This window comes from Cervus elaphus, chromosome 15 (genome assembly GCF_910594005.1).
Source record: "Cervus elaphus chromosome 15, mCerEla1.1, whole genome shotgun sequence".
Taxonomy (NCBI): Eukaryota; Metazoa; Chordata; class Mammalia; order Artiodactyla; family Cervidae; genus Cervus; species Cervus elaphus.
Window position 1 is genome coordinate 35,246,981 of NC_057829.1, and position 22,074 is coordinate 35,269,054.

The window sequence follows — 22,074 nt, forward strand, 5'->3', positions numbered from 1 at the left end:
AAGCTAGTGGCAAAAGCAGAGCTCTGCTAAAGCAAAGAGATAAGGTGCCCACTCCTGAGTTCAACAAAGACTTCCCTGTCTACACATGCACAGGAAGACTTCTTTGGGGTGGGAAAAGGGAACGGGCTTCACCCCATAAGTGTGGACATGCACCCATAGGCCTCTGTGGTGGGATCTTAGAAAACATTTTCACATGCACATTTTGAGGGTCCATGGACCAGTCATGTATGAAGGTATTAACCAGATATTTGGCCAAAGGTAACAAAGATCCTAATGGACTATCTTACATAAGTTATTTATGTCACTTCTTTACTGCACTCCCCTGCATTCAGGACGACCACACTCCACCACGGGGTGTGTGTCTCTGCTTAGCTCTGACTTACTGTACTCCTCCTCATTAGAGAGGATGCCCATACCCTTTCTCTCTGGGGACATATTTTTGCTTTGCTTCTGTCTTAAATAAACAACCTGTTTCTCTGTGTGCTCTGCCATACAATGTGCTGTATCTCTAACAATAAACTTTTAATCTATTTACAGTTTTTGCCTCCTTGAAACATTCTTGCTTTCAAATGGGGGAAAGAGCCAGAGTCACTTTGCTTCTAGCCTCTAGTCCCTGGGGGTGTGTTGGCTAGGATTCCTGGGGTTTCATCCAGGGTACCCAGGTTCCATCCCTGGGCAGGGAACTAAGATATCTCTTCAGGAGCACTCATTGCTCTCCCTCCGGCTGAAACTCACTCATGTAAAAGGCCATCTGACCCCAGAACTTGCATTTTCAGCTTGTAAATCTTTACACCAAAGGCCTCTGAATACTTAGTTGATTTTATTGACTCACTACTGCAAAGAAAATTTTAAATGAAATCTGTACTTCAGAAATTGGAATGAGGCCTGAATAACCACAGGCTCAGGGAAAGGGGTGATGAATACCCCTCCCCCAGACAGGAAACCGGCCACTCTTTCCTTTGTTCCCAGGAACCAGGAGGACTGACCTCTCTGGCCCTTTCTGAATAGACCCTGAGTCCCACCCCTCTTCCCAACACACTTGCAGCCACACTGAGTATATGGGACAGCATGTCTGAAAACAAAGCCACACCTCTCAACAGCGTGCGTGCAGCTCAGGCTCCTGCTAAGATCTTTCTCCTGTTACTGAAAATATCCCCAATTCCTGGCAGTTTCTGAAATATAAACAGTTACACAACAGTGAGCAAACAGCTCTCCAGTACAAAGACCATGCCTGGTCATTCTTATCAAGGAAATTTAGGGCAGCCTGTTTTTATTGCAAATAAGAAAAACAACTGGATCTAGTTAAGCCCAAGGGGGGCATTTTTTTTTTCTGCAGAGAATTCTGAATTGACTTGAGAAGGACTGGTTGGTGGGGGTGGAGGGTGCAGAGGCAAACTGTGCCACCTCCCTGGCTTCTGCCTCTCTCTGCCCATCCTCACCTCTTGGCTATCAGATGGGAGAGGGGTGAGGGCAATATAGAGGTGTGGGAATTGGAGGTAGAAACTACTGGATGTAAGATAGGCTCACGGTTGTGTTGTACAATGTGGGGAATACAGCCAATATTGTGTAATACCTGTGAGTGTAAAGTAACCTGTAAAATTGTATAAAAATGCACAATTAAAGCAAAAGCAAAAGATAAATAACTGGTTCACAGGGGTCACTTTGTTTAGTTTTGACTCCAAATGCAACAAGAGGAAACTAGAATAATTATTTGCCCAGGAGAAAGTATTGGTAATTGTGTCCTCTTGTTTCAATGAAATCTTATCACATTTTGAAACCTATTTTGGGTTTTGTTTGCTCTTGCCTATGAGGAGATACCAGGTCAAGTGAAGAGAGACACCCATTGACACAACAGTAGGTTATAGGCTGGGGGAGGTAGAGGCTGAAGCATCAGAACACAAAGTAATAGATTAAACAAATTGAGAGAATGTCATGGGATAGATCAGATCATTGATTGAATGTATTTTCTATTCTTTTCTGTCTGAAAGGCAAAACTTAGATGCATATTATGTGAATAGGGCTAAATTAGACACAATTCAATTTTGGGGTCACAATATTTCCTAAAAGGAGCATGAGGTCTTGACCCACTGTGGACAGTTGGATCAATAACCTGTGAAGGTAGTTTATTTTTTGGCAGGAGTACTTGGCTTAATAGATTTGGTGAGGTCACACCGCATGCAGTGACTAGTGAATGGAAGTAGCCAGCACATAATACGTTATGTTTCTCAAGTTAGTAAAAGTCAGTTCATTTATTTGGAGTTATCATGCATGTACATAGCATAAACCTCACTTGAAAAGAAACTCTGCTCGCATTGATTAAGACCTTGAGAATGCTTTTTGATCAGCTGAAGATTCTTTTAAAATATGCTCAAATATCCAATAATCATGTCATCCTTGGATTTTTTTAAATTTAAAGTAGTTGGTATAACCATACTTTTCTGTGGACTCAGAAAGGAAAAGAAAACCCAGAAAATTCATGATATCTATTTTTTTTTTAAGCAGTAGTGTTCTGAGGAGTTGGCAAATAGTAGCTCTTAAGGACACATTGAAAAATTTTGAAAGCTGGTCATTAAACCATTTGTAGATTAAATGCATAAAAATTAGAAAACACTATGAAGAAGCACTTTTTACTTCGATGAGCTACTTTGCCAGGACACCACTAGATAGATGTATATGGTGAGCAAATATCCTACTTCATAAACAAAGATGAACAAATCCTGGCATTTGGATGGTAACTTACCTGCTATCACTGGCAAAAATGAGGCTTAGAAATAGGGTAGTGTGTTATCATTCAAAACTATTCACCAAAAGTCTTTAAAGTAGGCATATTCAGAATGTTTTTCATGTCCTTTGTGCAAATTTTCATATAATTCTTTTCAGAACAGAATATCAGTAAAATGTTGAGCTTTTAAGTGAATCAATATGCTTCCTTCTATTAGAGGTGATAAATTATTTACCAATGGTTATTGCTTTAGTTTTGAAAGGAAATGTAATACCAGTCAACTTAGTACTTTCATGGTTAAAGATATTTTAATTATTTACTTTTTAAAGATGTTTTATTTCCTATTTTATTTCATGGTTTGTAATATGGCATTTCTACTCATGTAATTTAGACAGGGCCATTAATGATATCAGAGGAAAATGATATTTTTCATTATAGAAGTATTTGGCAAATATACTGTTTGTTTTTCCTTTCTATGTTTTTAAAATTTTTAAATTTTATTTATTTTATTTATTTTTTATTTATTTTATATATTTATAAAATATAAATTTTATATTGTATATTTATTTATATTTTTATTTATATTTATATTTTATTTATATTTATTTTATATTTTATTTATTTATTTATTTTTATTTAAGAGACAATCTCACTTAAAGGCTTTTTAAAAATTAAAGTGTATTGAATTTACAGTGTTGTAGTCACTTCTGCTATATAGCAAAGGGATTCAGCTATATTCATTTTCCCTACTTTCCATCATGGTTTATCACAGGATATTGAATATATCTCCCTATGTGATAAAGTAGGACCTTCTTATTTATCTAGTCTGTATATAATTGTTTGCATCTGCTAACCCCAAACTACAACTCTATCCCTTCCCCATGGCCCCTAAAGAAGGTTTTAATTGAACAAATTATGGATCATCTACAATCATAAATATTAATAACATGGATGTGTATTCTGAAATAATCACAATCAATATTTAAGCAAGACTTTAGAACCTATTTTATGTTTTGTTTTTAACACTAATATGTCATTTTCATATTTATATTGTATTCTTAAATCATAATTTAAAATATTGCATTGTATTCTATCAGGTTGATATACTGAAACTTACTAGTTAACTTATTGTTTCCTCAGAAGAACTTGATTTCTGTTCCTGTTTCTCATCCCTGGTTTTCTGTGAATGCCATGTTTATTTCTGGAAAAGTCTGTTATTGCCTAGAGGGCTATTTCCTAGAGGGTTATTTCCCTTGGCAGCTGTCACAATAAATCAGTAGTAGAATAATTTGCTGCAGCAAATATAATTTGTCCATTGTCTTAACACCATCTCAGAGATTCACCCTAGAGTGCCTAATGACCAGTGCAGGTATTATGATTATCACATGGGAAACACCACCTGTTCCTTACACCACCCATTCCTTACAAGTACAGGGCTGACGCTTCCTCACCAGCTGCTGCCGCTGTTTAGTCCCTAAGTTGGGTCTGACTCTTTGCAATCTCATGGGCTGTAGCCTGCTACACCTCTCCTCTGTCTACGGGGTTTTCCAGGAAAGAATCCTCGAGTGGGTTGCCATTTCCTTCTCCAGAGGATCTTCCTGACCCAGGGATTGAACCTCAGGTCTCCTGCATTAGCAAGAGAATCTTTTACCCCTGAGCCACCTGGGAAGCACCCCTCACAGCTGTAGCCTCTTATTCACTTCCCACCTGCTCTGGGGAAGAGGAATCCCTTTCACGTGACTCACTTCTGCTTCAGCTCCTACAGGGAATAATGAAGGCAGGCTTCAGAAAGTTTTATTTTTTCTCCTTTGATGCTCATTGTCACAGTTTTCTCAGTCTTTTCTATATATGTTGTCTTTTTTCATCAGTTATCATTGTTCTGTTTTCTTTCATTTTTTCCAGCGTTGTTTTATTTATTTATTTTACTATATTGCACACCTTTTCTTAGTCTTTTACATGCTTCCTTTTCTCACACACATGTTTCTATTTAAAAAAATTTTTTTTTTCTCTGATTTTATTCCATTCTCTTTTCCTTGAGTTGTCATAGCACAGTGTTAGAAGAGCAGTTTCTAAGTCAGGCTTTCTGGGTTAAATCTCAGCTCTGTCACTTGCTAAATGCATGACCTTGGGCAAGATATTTCTTCTCTCATCTGAAAAGACCCTGATGCTGGGAAAGATTGAAGGCAGGAGGAAACGGGGATGACAGAGGATGAGATGGTTGGATGGCATTACTGACCCGATGGGCATGAATTTGAGTAAGCTCTAGAAGGTTGTGATGGACAGGGAAGCCTGGCATGCTGTAGTCCATGGGGTCACGCAGAGTTGGACATAACTGAGTGACTGAACTGAACCGAACTGAACTGAAGGGAGAGTGTAATGACATATTCAGAGTGCTGAAAATTAACATTTAAGACAAGAATACTGATTGGGTAAGAGGCAGGAAGGCTAGGGGGTCTCCAAACTGAGGAAATAGGCTGAAAGTGTCAGACATTTTTTACCTCTCTCTTAAGTGGCAGAAGGCAACAAACTTAAGTGTCAGATTTTTTTCCCCTTCTCTATACAAAACTAAAAGGACGTTTCTTCTAAAATTCTGTATTGCCATGACAACATCTGGTTCCACCTGAACTTAACTTCTTTCAAGCCTTGAGCTAATCAATGCATGTTTCTTATGGAAATGTTTTTCTTAAACTATGTTAATGAACTATGTATTTACCTTAAACTCTGTCTATCTTCAATTTGGTTGCACCTAAGACTCAGAACAGATGTGTGTGTGTGTGTGTGTGTGTGTGTGTGTGTGTGTGTGTGTGTGTGTTAGTCATTCAGTCGTGTCTGACTCTTTGCGAGCGCATGAACTCTAGCCCACCAGGCTCTTCTGTCCATGGATTTTCCAGGCAAGAATACTGGACTGGTTTGCCTTTCTCTTTTCCAGGGGATTTTCCTGACTCAGGGGTTGAACCAGGGTCTCCTGCATTGTAGGCAGGCAGATTCTTTACCATCGAGCCACTATGGAAGCCTCTCAGAGCAGATAACGGCTCAACAAACCAGTATGTTTTACTCATACAGCTGTTCTACTAATCTATGTTAATGAAACTATATATTTGCTTGGAAATCTGCCTTTCTTCAAGATTCAAATCTATCATTTTATGGCCTGAGATGACTCACCTTGTGCCAATGTTATCTCAAAATGCATGTTGTGGGTGAGGGGCCTTGGTGTCACTCTGAGTTTTGAGACATTTCTTTGTCTAATTAGCAGCCAGCTAGTAGCTATATAACTTCCTGCTAACGACTAGCAGAAGGGGCACTCTTTCTGCCCCCTTCTGATGTCTATGTCAAAAACTTTCTCTATCTCTTTTATACTTTAATTAAACTTTATCACACAAAAGCTCTGAGATCAAGCCTTGTCACTGCCCGGGTTGAATCCCTCTCCTCTGGAGATCAAGAATTCCAGTGTCTTTCATGACTCGGCAACAACCTTTCAATACTTTATCTGGCAATGTTATCCTTGAAGTATTGAAAAATAAAAACTTTCCTAAACAAAAGCTAAAGGAATTCACCTTAAGTCTACATGCAAGAAATACCGAAAATTCTTTGAGCTTAAATAAAAAGATACTAATTAATGACATGAAAACATATGAAAGTACATAGCACTCTGGTAAAGGTAAAATATAGACAGAATCAGAAAATTGTCATTCTATATTAGAATGGTATCTGAACTATATGGTATAAAGGGTAAAAAAAGAATTAGCAACTACAGTTTCTATGATTTGTTAACAGGCAAACAGCATAAACAGAGGCAAATTATGACATCAAATATATAATGGAGAGGAGTAAAAGGATGGAGCCTTTATAGGTGAGTAAAGATAAATTGCCATCAGCATAAGATGTACTATTTTATCTAGATGTTTTAAATAACACTCATGTAAACTAAAAGCAAAAATTTAGAGTAGATGCATAAAACACAAAACATAGGGAGCAGAGAATATTTCCATGGGAAACCAACAGTGTGTAAGTGTAGGCAGAAACAGAAGGGAAAAGAAACAAGAGATATTAATGAATCAGAAGATAAATAATAAGATGGAAATCGTCTTTATGTGTCAAAAATCACTAAATATCAATGAATTCAATCTATCAACCAAAAGGCGATTAATTAGCTGGCTGAATGAAAAAGAAGGAAGAACTAGACAACAATATAGCAAAAGTAGGAGGGGGAATTCCTTGGCAGTCTACTGGTAAGGATTTGTGCTTCTGTTGCAGGGAGCATGGGTTTAGTCCCTGGTGGGGTAAAAAGGAACCACAAACTGTGTGGCATGGCCAAAACAAAACAAGAAAACACAATAGTAGGGTGCTTCTGTCCTCCACAGTCAGGAAGGGATAGATCACACAGACAGAAAATCACCAAGAAAGCATTGGAATGGAACCTCACTTTAGCCTAAGTGCACATGACATATACAGAACATTCCATCCAACAGTACCAAAATTAATTCTTTGTATTTTACACAGAACATTCTCCCGGGTAGAGGATATGATAGGACACAAATCAAATCTTAGCAAACTTAAGAAGGTTGAAATGATCCCTACTATCTTTTCTGACCACAGTGGTTTGAATTAGAAATCAACAATAAGAGGAAACCTGGAAACCTACAAATCTGTAGAAACTAAACAGAGAAGAAATAAAAAAGGAAATAAAAAATTAACTTCAAATAAATGAAAAGGGAAACAGACATATTGAATCCTAGGGAGTGTTGCAAAATCAGTTCTAAAAGGAAAGTTTTAAAGAAAACTGAAAAAATTAAGAAATTAGAAGATCTCAAATAAACAACCTAACTTTACAATTCAAGGAACTAGAAAAAGAACAAATGAAGCTCAAAGTTAGCAGAAGGAAGGAAATAGTAAAGATCAAAGAAGACGTAAATGAAATAAAGGCCAGGACAATAATACAAAAGGTCAGTGGAACAAAGAACTGGTGTTTCAAAGTATTTTAAATAATTGACAAACTTTTAGCTAAGATAAAAACACAAATAAATGAAATGATAAATGAAAAAGAAGACATCACAACTTTACACTCTAGAAATACTTACGATCATAAGAGGATATGAACAATTATATACCAACAAGTTAGATAACCTAGAAGAAATGAGTAAGTCCCTAGAAACACAACCAACACTGAATCAGTAAGAAACAGAAAACTTAAACAGACCAGGAACAAGTAAAAAAAAATTTACATAGCAATTTTTAAAAGCCCAACACAGAAAACCCCAGAACTGAATGATATCACTGGTGAATTCTACCAAATATTGAAAGAATTAATGCCAATTCTTTTTAAACATTTTCAAACACTGAATACATCAAAGCTCATTCTACAAGGCCAGCCTTACCCAGATACTAAAGCCAGAGTACAAAGACAGTGCAAGGAAAGAAAACTATAGACCAATATCCCCGATGAATATAGATGCAAAGAATAATAGGGAGCCAAGCTTAAGAACACATTAAAAGGGTTATACATAATGACCAATGGATTTATCCCTGGGATGTTAGGATGGTTCAACATATGCAAATCCATGGATGTGATACTTTACATTAATATAATGAAAGATAAAAGTTACATGATCACCTCAATGGGCAAGTTAGCAGTTCAGTCGGGTCCTGTTCTTTGTGATCCCATGAACTGTAGCACACCAGGTTCCTCTGTCCATGGAACTGTCCAGACAAGAATACTGGAGAGGGTTGCATTTTCCTTCTCCAGTGGATCTTCCCAACCCAGGGATTGAACCTGGGTCTTCTGCACTGCAGGCAGATTCCTAACTGTTTAAACCACCAGGTAAAGCCTGATCTCCTCAAAAGATGCAGGTAAAGTATTTGCCAGAATACAACACCCTTTCATAATAAAAATCCTCAACTTATTGTGTATAGGAAAAAACACATCTCAAAATAATAGAGGCCACATATAACAAACCTACAGCTCATATTCCACTCAATGGTAAAAAAGTACAAGATTTTTCTCTAAGATCATTGTCAAGACCAGGATACCCACTCTTATCATTCTTATTCAATATAGCACTGGAAGTCTTAGCTAGAGTCATTAGGCAAGACAAAGAAATGAAAAGCATCCAAATAAAAAAGAAGTAAGTTGCCACCATTCGCAGATGATATAATATTACATACAGAAATTACCAAAGACAACTGGTAACAAAGACAACCAAAACTGTTGGAAATAACAAAGTCAGTACAGCTAAAAGATTTAAGAAATCAATATTCAGAAATCATTCCTATAATAAAGAAATATCTGAAAAGAAATAAAGGAAGCTAGCCCATTTTAATAGCTTAAAACAATAAAATGCCTAGAAAAAAATTTTAAACACTTAAGTAAAATATCTGTACAATGAAAGTACACAACTTTGTTGAAAGAAATCCAAGGCAAAAACAACAGGAAAGATATTTGATGTTCATGAATTGAAAGAACTAATATTGCTAAAATGGTCATAGATTTAGAGATAGACAATAAATTTATAGATATAGATCACCATCTATAGATTCAGTTCTATCCCTATCAAAATTCGAATGGCATGCTTCACAGAAATAGAAAAAAAAAATCCAAAAATTTGTATGGAACCACAAAGGACTCTGAATAGTCAAAGTGTTGTAGGAAGGGGGAGTCCCTCTCCAGGGCCCCAAGAGTGGGCTCTTGTCTAACACTCAGAAAAGAATTTTCCGAGGAGACATGTGGGGACAAAGCTAGAGACTTTATTGGAAGAGGGCACTTGGGCAGAGAGCAGCAGGGTAGGCAACCCAGGAGACCTGCTCTGCCACATGGCTCACAGTCTGAGGTTTTCTGGTGATGGGATTAGTTTCTGCGTTGTCTGTGGCCAATCATTCTGACTCAGAGTCCTTCCTGGTGGTGCATGCATCACTCAGCCAAGATGGATGCTAGCGAGAGGGATTCTGGGAGGTGGACAGACACGGGGCGACTCCTTCTGACCTTTCCCAAACTCTCCTGCTTGGTGGTGGCTTATTAGTTCTGTATTCTTTACCAAGAACTCCTGTCATAAAACAACTCATACAAATGGTTGCTAGAGAGTCTGGCCAGGGCGGGTGGTTTCAGTCACTGTGCTTACCATATCAAGAGCAACCCTGAAAAAGAAGAACAAAGTTGGAGGTATCACATACCTCATTACAAAATACTCTACATGAAATTTTGTAATAATAACAGTATGGTTCTAGAATAAAAATAAACAGACAGACAAGTAGAGCAGAACGGGGAACTGAAAGGTTGTCATTGAGCCATGAAAGACTCCAAGATTCTTGGCCTCTGGAGGAGAGGAATTCAAGCCGGGGTCAGTGACAAGCTTTTATGTAATAAAGAGCTTTTATGTAATAAAGTTTTATTAAAGTATAAAAGAGATATAGAAAGCTTCTGACATCGACATCAGAAGGGGGCAGAAAGAGTGCCTCCTTGCTAGCCTTTCGAAGTATGTTATGTACCTATCAGTGAGCTGTTAATTAGAGAAAGGAAATGTCTCAAAACTCAGAGTGGCACCAGGCCCCTCACCCACAACATACATTTTGAGATAACACTGGCACCAGGTGAGTCATCCCTGGTCATAAAATGATTGACATGAATCTTGAAGAAAGGCATGTTTCCAAGTAAATATAAAGTTTCATTAACATAGATTAGGAGAACAATATATGTGTAAAACATACAGGTTTGTTGAGCCCTTATCAGTTCTGAGTCTTAAGAGGAACCAGTTTGAAGAAAGACAGAGTCTAGGGTAAATACATAGCTCATTAACATAGCTTAAGACAAACATTTCCATAGAAAAACCGCATTGGTTAGCTCAAGGTTTGAGAAAAGTTAAGTTCAGGGGAAACCAGGTGTGGTCATGGCAACACAGAATTTTAAGAGAAACCTCTTTTTAGTTTTTTAAATTTTTATACAAATTTAGTATAGAGAACAAAAAAATTTAACACTGTTTCCTCCTGCTACCTAAGAGAGAGAGAAAAAATGTCTGACACTTGCTATCTATTTCCTCCCTTTGGAGACCCCTGGCCTTTCTGCATGTTACCCTCTCAGAACCAAGAAGGATATCATCCAAATATGGTCAAAATATTTGAAAAGGAAGCCAAGAACACCCAGTGAAAAAAGGATGGTCTCTTTAATCAATGGTGTTGAGAAAACCAGATCAACACATGAAGGACACTGAAAGTGGACCACTATCTTATAACACACACAAAAAATGTTAACTTGACATCAATCACAGATACTAGACCTGATACCATAAGTCCTAGAAGAAAATACAGGGTAGAAGTTCCTCAACATTAGTCTTGGTAATGATATTTTAAATATGACACCAAAAGCACAAACAACAAAGGCAAAAAAAAAAAAAAAACCTAAACTGATGTGACTATAACAAATTTAAAAGTCTCTGCACAGCAAAGAAAGCAATTAAATGAAAAGCAATTCATAGAATGGGAGAAAAGTTTTGCAAACCAAGTATAGCAGTTAATATACAAAAAATATGAAGACCTCATACAACTCAATACCAATCTGATTTTAAAATAGATAAAGGGAAGAAAGACATTTTGCCAAGGAAACATGCAAATGGTTAACAGGTATATGAAGAGGTGTTCAGGTACTTAACCAGAAAAATACACATCAAAACCAAAATAAGCTATTACCTCACACCTTTAGAACTAACACCCAAAAAAGATGTCCTTTTCATTATAGGGGACTGGAATGCAAAAGTAGGAAGTCAAGAAACAGCTGGAGTAATAGGCAAATTTGGCCTTGGAGTGCAGAATGAAGCAGGGCAAAGCCTAATAGAGTTTTGCCAAGAGAAGGCACTGGTCATAGCAAACACCCTCTTCCAACAACACAAGTGAAGACTCTACACATGGACATCATCAGATGGTCAACACCAAAATCAGATTCATTATATACTTTGCAGCCAAAGATGGAGAACCTCTATACAGTTAGCAAAAATAAGACCATGAGCAGACTGTGGCTCAGATCATGAACACCTTATTGCCAAAATCAGACTTAAACTGAAGAAAGTAGGGAAAACCACTAAACCATTCAGGTATGACCTAGATAAAATCCCTTATGACTATACAGTGGAAGTGAGAAATAGATTTAAGGGACTAGATCTGAGAGACAGAGAGCCTGATGAACTATGGACAGAGGTTCATGACATTGTACAGGAGATAGGGATCAAGACCATCCCCATGGAAAAGAAATGCAAAAAGGCAAATGGTTGTCTGAGGAGACCTTACAAATAGCTGTGAAAAGAAGAGACGCAAAAAGCAAAGGAGAAAAGGAAAGATATTCCCATTTGAATGCAGAGTTCCAAAGAATAGCAAGGAGAGATAAGAAAGCCTTCCTCAGTGATCAATGCAAAGAAATAGAGGGAAACAACAGAATGGGAAAGACTAGCGATCTCTTCAAGAAAATTAGAGTTACCAAGGGAATATTTCACACAAAGATGGGTTCGATAAAGGACAGAAATAGTATGGACCTAACAGAAGCAGAAGATATTAAGAAGAGGTGGCAAGAACATACAGAAGAACTGTACAAAAAAGATCTTCATGACCCAGATAATCACAGTGGTGTGATCACTGACCTAGAGCCAGACATCCTGGAATGGGAAGTCAAGTGGGCCTTAGAAAGCATCACTACGAACAAAGCTAGTGATGTGATGGAATTCCAGTTGAGCTATTTCAAATCCTAAAAGATGATGCTGTGAAAGTGCTGCACTCAGTATGCCAGCACATTTGAAAAACTCAGCAGTGGCCACAGGACTGGAAAAGGTCAGTTTTCATTCCAATTCCTAAGAAAGGCAATCCCAAAGAATGCTCAAACTACCGCACAATTGCACTCATCTCACATGCTAATAAAGTAATGCTCAAAATTCTCCAAGCCAGGCTTCAGGAATATGTGAACCGAGAACTTCCAGATGTTCCAACTGGTTTTAGAAAAGGCAGAGGAACCAGAGATTAAATTGCCAACATCCATTGGATCATCAAAAAAGCAAGAGAGTCCCAGAGAAACATCTATTTCTGCTTTATTGACTATGCCAAAGCCTTCGACTGTGTGGATCACAATAAACTGTGGAAAATTCTGAAAGAGATGGGAATACCAGACCACCTGGCCTGACTCTTGAGAAAGCTATATGCAGGTCAGGAAGCAACAGTTACTACTGGACATGGAATAACAGACTGGTTCCAAATAGGAAAAGAAGTATGTCAAGACTGTATATTGTCACCCTGCTTATTTAACTTATATGCAGAGTACATTATGAGAAATACTGAGCTGGATGAAGCACAAGCTGGAATCAAGATTGCCAGGAGAAATATCAATAACCTCAGATATGCAGATGACACCGCCCTTATGGCAGAGAGTAAAGAAGAACTAAAAAGCCTCTTGACAAAAGTGAAAGAGGAGAGTGAAAAAGTTAGCTTAAAGCTCAACATTCAGAAAACTAAGATCATGCATCCGGTCCCATCACTTCATAGCAAATAGATGGGGAAACAGTGGAAACAGTGCCAGACTTTATTTTTTGGGCTCTAAAATCACTGCAGATGGTGATTGCAGCCATGAAATTAAACAACGCTTACTCCTTGGAAGGAAAGTTATGACCAACCTAGATAGCATATTAAAAAACAGAGACATTACGTGGCCAATAAAGGTCTGTCTAGTCAAGGCTATGGTTTTCCAGTGGTCATGTATGGATGTGAGAGTTGGACTGTGAAGAAAGCTGAGTGCCAAAGCGTTGATGCTTTTGAACTGTGGTGTTGGAGAAGACTCTTGAGAGTCCCTTGGACTGCAAGGAGATCCAAGCAGTCCATCCTAAAAGAGATCTGTCCTGGGTGTTCATTGGAAGGACTGATGCTGAAGCTGAAACTCCAATACTTTGGCCACCTCATGCGAAGAGCTGACTCATTGAAAAGACCCTGATGCTTTGAGGGATTGGGAGCAGAAGGAGAAGGGGACAACAGAAGATGAGATGGCTGGATGGCATCACCGACTTGATGGACATGAGTTTGCGGCAATTCATGGGGTCGCAAAGAGTCGGACACAATTGAGTGACTGAACTGAACTGATACCTTCTAGAACTAACTCCCCCAAAAGATGCCCTTTTCATTATAGGGGACTGGAATGCAAAAGTAGGAAGTCAAGAAACACCTGGAGTAACAGGCAAATATGGAGTACAGAATGAAGCAGGGCAAAAAGTAATAGAGTTCTGCCAAGAGAATGCACTGATATAGCTAACACCCTCTTCCAATGACACAAGAGAAGACTCTACGCATGGCCATCACCAGATGGTCAACACAAAAATCAGATAGATTATATTCTTTGCAGCCAAAGATGGAGAACCTCTATACAGTCAGCAAAAACAAGACTGGGAGCTGACTGTGGCTCAGATCATGAACTCCTTATTGCTAAACTTAAATTGAAGAAAGTAGGGAAAACCACTAGACCATTCAGGTATGACCTAAATCAAATCCCTTATGATTATACAGTGGAAGTGACAAATAGTTTCAAGGGACTAGATCTGATAGATAGAGTGCCTGATGAATTATGGACAGAGGTTCATGACATTGTACGGGAGATAGGAATTAAGACCATCCCCAAGAAAAACAAATGCAAAAAAGCAAAATGGCTTGTCTGAGGAGGCCATACAAATAGCTGAGTAAAGAAGAAAAGCTAAAGGCAAAGGAGAAAAGGAAAGATATACCCACTTGAATGCAGAGTTCCAAAGAATAGCAAGGAGAGATAAGAAAGCCTTCCTCAGTGACCAATGCAAAGAAATAGAGGAAAACAACAGAATGGGAAAGACTAGAGATCTCTTCAAGAAAATTAGAGATACCAAGGGAACATTTCATACAAAGATGGGTTCGATAAAGGACAGAAGTGGTATGGACCTAACAGAAGCAGAAGATATTAAGAAGAGGTGGCAAGAATACACAGAAGAACTGTACAAAAAATATCTAAACGACCTAAATAATCATGATCTTGTGATCACTCATCTAGAGCCAGACATCCTGGAATGCAAAGTCAAGTGGGCCTTAGGAAGCATCACTATGACCAATGCTAGTGGATGTGATGGAATTCCAGTTGAGCTATTTCAAACCCTAAAAGATAATGTTCTGATAGTGCTGCACTCAGCATGCCAGCAAATTTGGAAAACTCAGCAGTGGCCACAGGACTGGAAAAGGTCAGTTTTCATTCCAGTCCCTAAGAAAGGCAATCCAAAGAATGCTCAAACTACCACACAACTGCACTCATCTCACACGCTAGTAAAGTAAAGCTCAAAATTCTCCAAAACCAGGCTTCGACAGTGCATGAACCTTGAACTTCCAGATGTTACTGGTTTTAGAAAAAGCAGAGGAAACAGAGATCAAATTGCCAACATCCATTGGATCATTGAAAAAGCATGAGAGTTCCAGAAAAACATCTACTTCTGCTTTATTAACTACACCAAAGCTTTTGACTGTGTGGATCACAATAAACTGTGGAAAATTCTGAAAGAGATGGGAATACCAGACCACCTGACCTGCCTCTTGAGAAATCTGTATGCAGGTCAGGAAGCAACAGTTAGGTGGAACAACAGACTGTTTCCAAATAGGAAAGGAGTACTTCAAGGCTGTATATTGTCACCTTGCTTATTTAACTGATATGCAGAGTACATCATGAGAAACACTGGGCTGGAAGAAGCACAAGCTGGAATCAAGATTGCTGGGAGAAATATCAATAACCTCAGATATGCAGGTGACACTAGCCTTATGACAGAAAGTGAAGAAGAACTAAAGAGCCTCTTGATGAAATTGAGAGAGGAGAGTGAAAAAGTTGGCTTAAAGCTTAACATTCAGAAAACTAAGATCATGGCATCAGGTCTCATCACTTCATGGCAAATAGATGGGGAAACAGTGGAAACAGGGTCAGATTTTATTTTTTGGGGCTCCAAAATCACCACAGATGATAACTGCAGGCATGAAATTAAAAGATGCTTGTTCCTTGCAAGAAAGTTATTACCAACCTAGACAGCATACTTAAAAGCAAAGACATTACTTTGCCAACAAAGTTCCAATAGACAAAGCTATTGTTTTACCAGTAGTCATGCATGGATGTGAAAGTTGGACTATAAAAAAGCAGAGCACCAAAGAATTGATGCTTTTGAACTTGGTATTGGAGAAGACTCTTGAGAGTCCTTTGGACTGCAAGGAGATCCAACCAATCCATCCTAAAGGAAATCAGTTCTGAATATTCATTCGAAGGACTGATGTTGAAGGTTAAACTCCAATACTTTGGCCTCCTGATGGGAAGAATTGGCTCATTTGAAAAGACCCTGATGCTGGGAAAGATTGAAAGTGAGAGGAGAAGGGGACGGCAGAGGATAAGGTGGTTGGATGGCATCACTGACTCAATGGACATGAATTTGGACAAACTCTGGGAGTCAGTGATGGAGAGGGAGGCCTGGTGTGCTGCAGTCCATGGGGTTCAAAGAGTCAGAAATGACTGATCAGCTGAACTGAACTGATAAACATATGTGCAAAGGAATATTATTCAGCCATGAGAGAGAAGTATTTCCTGTCATTTGTGATAACGTGGATGGATCTAGAGAATATTAGGCTAACTGAAATAAGTCAGACCTAGAAAGAAAAATACTCTAAGATATCACATATACATGGAATCTAGAAAAGAACAAATTCAAAAAACAGAGTAAATGCTTAATAGGGGATGACAGGGAGAAGGGTTAGAATATTTTTTTAGTGTACAAACTTGTAACAAGTAGTAAATATGTCCTAGAGATCAAATACCTAGTGAATATAGACAATATCCTATTATAATGAAACTAAGAGGCGAGAACCTAATATTCCATCCACTAAAAAGAAATTATAAATGTTTTATGATAGAGGTGTTTATTATCACTACAATGGCAATCATATTACAATATATAAATACATGAAATTAATATGCCATACATCTGAAATATACACAGTGTTGTATGTCAAACATATTTCAGTTTGAAAAAAAAGAAATTTTTGCCTTCCAGAATCTAGAATCCAAGTATGCTTGAATTTCTCTTTCATTATATCTTAGTATCAAGGTAAAGAGATAATCTGGGCTAGCAATTTTGAATCAATATTTTATATCAAGTATTTTGCTAAACAATTTTTATAAGTTATATTATACAATGTGAAGGATTAAATAAAAATAAATTTGTCTATATCTTCTATCAGTGGAGGAAAGCTTGGTTTGGTGCATTCACTGGTGGGGAAGGGACTTGTACTACCTATTCATCTCACAGTAGAAAATGAAGTCACATGAGGACATTGTAGAGAATGTAAGCAACAGGGTCAATTTGATCATGGGGTGTTGTCCTTGATGACTATAGTCACCACTAGAGAATAATGAACACTATATACTATGTGGATTCTGGATAAAATAATACCTATATTGCCAGTTTCAGACCAGGGTTCCTTTTTTGCACTACTGTTTCAGATAGCTTTGACACAGGACAGCTTATGGACTGGTAGAATAATTTTGAATGGAATAGTTCGTATAAAAAAGGGGAAAAAATGTATCTAGTGATCAAAGAGAGAGCTAGAAAGAAAGTAGTTAATCTAGAAGAAGCCATATTCAGACTATCAAAAAATAAAGTAAAGCAACCTATTAGAGATCAGGTTTTTTACAAATGTTATAGTACCCAATAAACTTTGGGGGAACTTCCTTGGTGGTCCAGTAGTTAAGACATCCTGCTTGCAATGCAGGAGATATGGGCTCAATTGTTGGTCAGGAACTAAGATCCCCCATACTTTGCTCCATGGCCAAAAACAAAAGAAACAAATCAATAAGCTATGGGTTACAGGGACTTCAAAGAGGGTACACTGTGGAGAACACTTGCTTTTCTATTTTTGGCTGTGCCACGTGGCTTATGGGATCTCAGTTCCCTGGCTAGGAATTGAACCCAGACCACAGCTGTGAAACCCAGGAATCCTAACCACTGGGCCACCACTTGTTGGGGGTTCTTTGCACTTTTAACTTTTGTACCAACCTGCCCCCCTGTTCTTGAACTCTCAAGAAGACATGATTCTCTTGCTTCCCTTTGGGGTGTTTGAGATAGCATTTACTCAAATCCTAGTTGTTAATGTTCATCCCTTGGGAATACATGTGGCCTTAAGTGGCTGAGTGGTACAGGTTCATTTGAACAGATGGTCAAGAAGGAATATGCATAAAGTAATGAGGAATCAGGCTGGTTGGGCATGTGGTTTATTCCTTTATTTCTTATCTCCAAGGTACAAGAACAGATCACTTCCCTGGTAAGTTCTGAAGTAAGTGATTATGAAACAGAGATACATTGGTTATGAGGATCTTGGGTTTGAGAGCCCTAGGAGCCCATACAAACCCTGCCCCAAATCCACCCTCCCCTACCCCTTGGAATAAGCTAATCATCTCAGTTCATTGGGCTCATCCTTGGTTGGGGTTGAGACAAAATTATCTTTGGTTGAGAAGTCTTGTTCTCCAAAACGTAGGAAGACAGTGGTTTGGGGGTATATCTGAGTCTCTGAAAGAGTCATTTGTATCCAAAACCTATGATTCTGCTTCAACTGGCTTGCAAGACCCTGTGTTCTTCTGTTCTGCATAGAAGGAATGGAAATTCAGCCTCAACAGAAAAGTGTCTCTCCCAATACAGCCTGAAGAAAGAGTGGTGATTCTAACTGGGTGCATTTCTTCGGGACATCATGACTGCTTATTTCTGAACATCTGTACATAAGAGATGAGCTTATAGTCATATCAAGTGGGCATGTGCCCATGGAAGGCATGAATTCACTGAAGGCATGAATTTCAATCCATGCCTAAACCAGGAAAGGCATCTGAGCCAGAGAAGGTGATTTTTCATTTGGGTCCCAGCTCTTAGCAGAGGGGGAAAGGTTTTAAGGAATGCCTGTATACCTGAGGACTTGAGTACTCTGGGTAGTGAAACGAAGGCAGATTACTATTTCCCCTAAGAATCAAAAAAATGGGAAATACTAAGATGTCAGCTTTAAGGAAACGAAAGGACAAGATAAACAATACTATATGAGGAGCCCTCCATTCTAGCCAACCAATGGAGAAGCCACTCCTAGCCTGGTGTGAACAGTTGCTCTGAATTTGCATGTAGTTTGCAAGGATGAGATGAAAGGTATAAATTGACCCCCAAGATTGGCCTCAGAGACATTGCCCTCTGCTTGACAGGTCAAGGGGGAAACAGTGGAATCTTACTTCTTCTGATGTCCATGTCTCCTTTTTCCTTCCTTTGTTATGGTTTTAGAACCAAAGAGCTCAGCAGAAGTGGGTCTGTGAATGCTCTGGCAGAAAGCCTCAATAACAGACCTCCCCTAACAGTTCCCAGAGACCAAAACCAAAGCAACCTGCCCACTGCTGTTGGGATGGACCTCACAGGCCTTTGTGCTTTGCAGATGCCCTGCTTTGAGACTTAAGTAAGAGGGAAAGACTGCAACAACGACATCAATGGTTATTGCACAGGGCATCTTACATGTTCGAAACAGAAACTCCTAGAGTGACATGCCACTGTTAATAGCGGATAGGAAATGGCAGCAATTTTTGACACTGGGGAGAAGTGTCAAAATGTCTTCATATGATTTATGGGGGGAATTGATGTCAGTTGGCATATCTGTTACCAGGGAAACCTGCAGCTAGGGCAGCAGCCAGCATGCAGGTGGTTACTAATTAAGCCCTATATTTAAGAGGACTGGATAGTCCTGTGAGTGGAGCAGGAACTGGTCAAGCAGGGAAGTGTAGAAAGAGCAAGAGAACAGCCATCTTGAATGGGCTGACCATACAGTCCATCCCTACACAACCTGCATACCCCTTAATATTTTGGTCCACCCCTCTTCCACAATATTCCTGCCCTCAGGTATATAGAGGTGTACCACAAACAGATACCACAAATGCAACACAGACAACCACAACTAGTGAACTGAGTCCAAAAGGTAGGCAACCTTTGGAGATAGGCATTTATCAAGTCAATTTTTCATGGAATTCCTGAGGACAACAGTAGCATATTGCTATAGACCCAGCCATCAGGTTCATTTTGGACTGAGGTCATCATTGTTGCTCTATCTGCAGACAGATCCCTCCACTCAGACTAGACATGAAATATCAGGTGTCTAACAGGCTCAATGCAGGGAAGATCATGACCATTAAGCAAAATACGTGCAGTAACAGCACTGTGACATATTAACACCCTTGACTATGATTTTTGTCCTGGGCTGCAGTACCATTATGGAGAAGGCAATGGCACCCCACTCCAATACTCTTGCCTGGAAAATCCCATGGACAGAGGAGCCTGGTAGGCTGCAGTCCATGAGATCTCTAAGAGTGGGACATGACTGAGCAACTTCATTTTCACTTTTCACTTTTACACATTGGAGAAGGAAATGGCAACCCACTCCAGTGTTCTTGCCTGGAGAATCCCAGGGATGGGGGAGCCTGGTGGGCTGCCGTCTATGGGGTCGCACAGAGTTGGACATGACTGAAGCGACTTAGCAGCAGCAGCAGCAGCAGTACCATTATGCTGTCCAACCTCTGTCCTCTTCAGCCAGTGTCAGACACTGGAGGGGGTGTAACAGAACACAAGGTTAATATAATGGTGCCTTTCTCTAGTAGGGGACCTTGATTAATTTCTTAGTCTTCTTATCTGGGTCCAGATGAAATCTGTAAGTTCCTTTCTAGTCTTAATCCCCACAGGGCAGCAAACCCCAAACACCTGGGACTTTCCTGCCAGTTTTAGTCCCAGGGCCACTTACAGTATGAACCCCTGGGGGTAGATCCTGTGGCAAGGACAAAAGTGAGTTATTCTCCTGATCCTTAGCTGGCAATGATACTTGGGTGGTCAACAGTTGAACACCAATGATATTGACTAGTTTGCCTCTGGGTTAACATGATGTAGATATGCCCTGTGCTGACTGCTCCTGGAATATTTAATGACAAGTTCCATGACTTAAGCTAGCCTCTTGGTTCACAGGTTGAGATAGTGGGTTTCCTCTGTCAGTTGTTGCTTACTTAGTCCTCTCATCCTTCTATTACGTGGCAGCAGTAGGGCTGTAAGACAGATGGAAATGCCAGGGTATGGCATTTTTATCAGCACATTCCTGAACTTCATGGCCAATAAAGTGGGGTTTTTCTTTGCATTGCTCAGCAACTTGAGTAGGCCCACTGTAACAGCTTCCACTTTGTAAACAGCTTTACTGTTGTAAAGCATGTAGGCTGCATAGAGCATTGTTCCTTGACACTATATCCCTGCTCTGCCCCCTCCCACATCTGGGACCAGAAGCCTAGAGGGTACTCTTTTTATTTCACCATTGCCACAGGTTCCAACCAAACCCTTCAGGGTAACCAACCATGGCCAATTCACAAGCCTGTCCCAGTTAGTGTCCCTAAAGCCTGTAATTGTTTAGGGGTGGTGGGTCAGGGGTACGTTTGTATTTTGTAGAAAACAATAAAACCAGAAAGGCTCTTATGTTTTGTCAGTATCACAAGACCTCCCAGGCAGTCAGGTGAAGCACAAGCCCAGGCTGTTACTTTTAAACTGGAAAGAAACTGAGGTTAATAGGATGTCATCAGTTTAATGGAAGAGAAAGCTATCTCTCACAGGAACCCACATGCTAGGGGAATGACACCCCGGGATGATCCCCACAACTCTCCCTTCCCTGTCCTCATTCTCCAACATCTCGGCACTCAGGGATCACCTGCAGCCTTCTGGCTGACTCACCAGTTGTTAGGCTTCACCCTGCAGGTATGCATGCTTATTGCAGCCCAGCCTTGAGACCAAAGCAAGAGCTAGGAGACAGGGACAAAGATGTCCATGGCTTATTAAATAAGGAATCTTACATGTCCAAAAAGAAGGGTATTAGCGCAACCATGTTCAGCAGAGAAGAGGAAGGACATGGACACAATTTTTACTGTTTGAGGGAGGATCCCACCAGTCTAACAGGAAGCTGATGTCAGTTTGCTCATCAGTTACCAGGGAAACCAGTGTCTGGGGCAGCAAGTATGTAGGCAGTTACCAGTAAGCCCTGTAATGAAGAGAATTGGATAGTCATGTGAGTGAAGGAGGGTTGGGCAGGGGATGAACAGAGAGCATAGAAAGCCATCTTGAGGAAACTGGAGAGTTTCCCTAGAGCTACAACAGAAAGCAAAAGAGTGACCCCTGCCAGATGGCAGCTCCCACAGACACGGTCTCCCACAGGCTGTTGCCTCAGCAGCCCTTCACCTGCCCCACTTCTGCTCAGATTGGCCAAGCAGCTCCCAGCTCTTTCCTAGTGTCTGAGCAGTAATGTTGAGATGAAGGTGG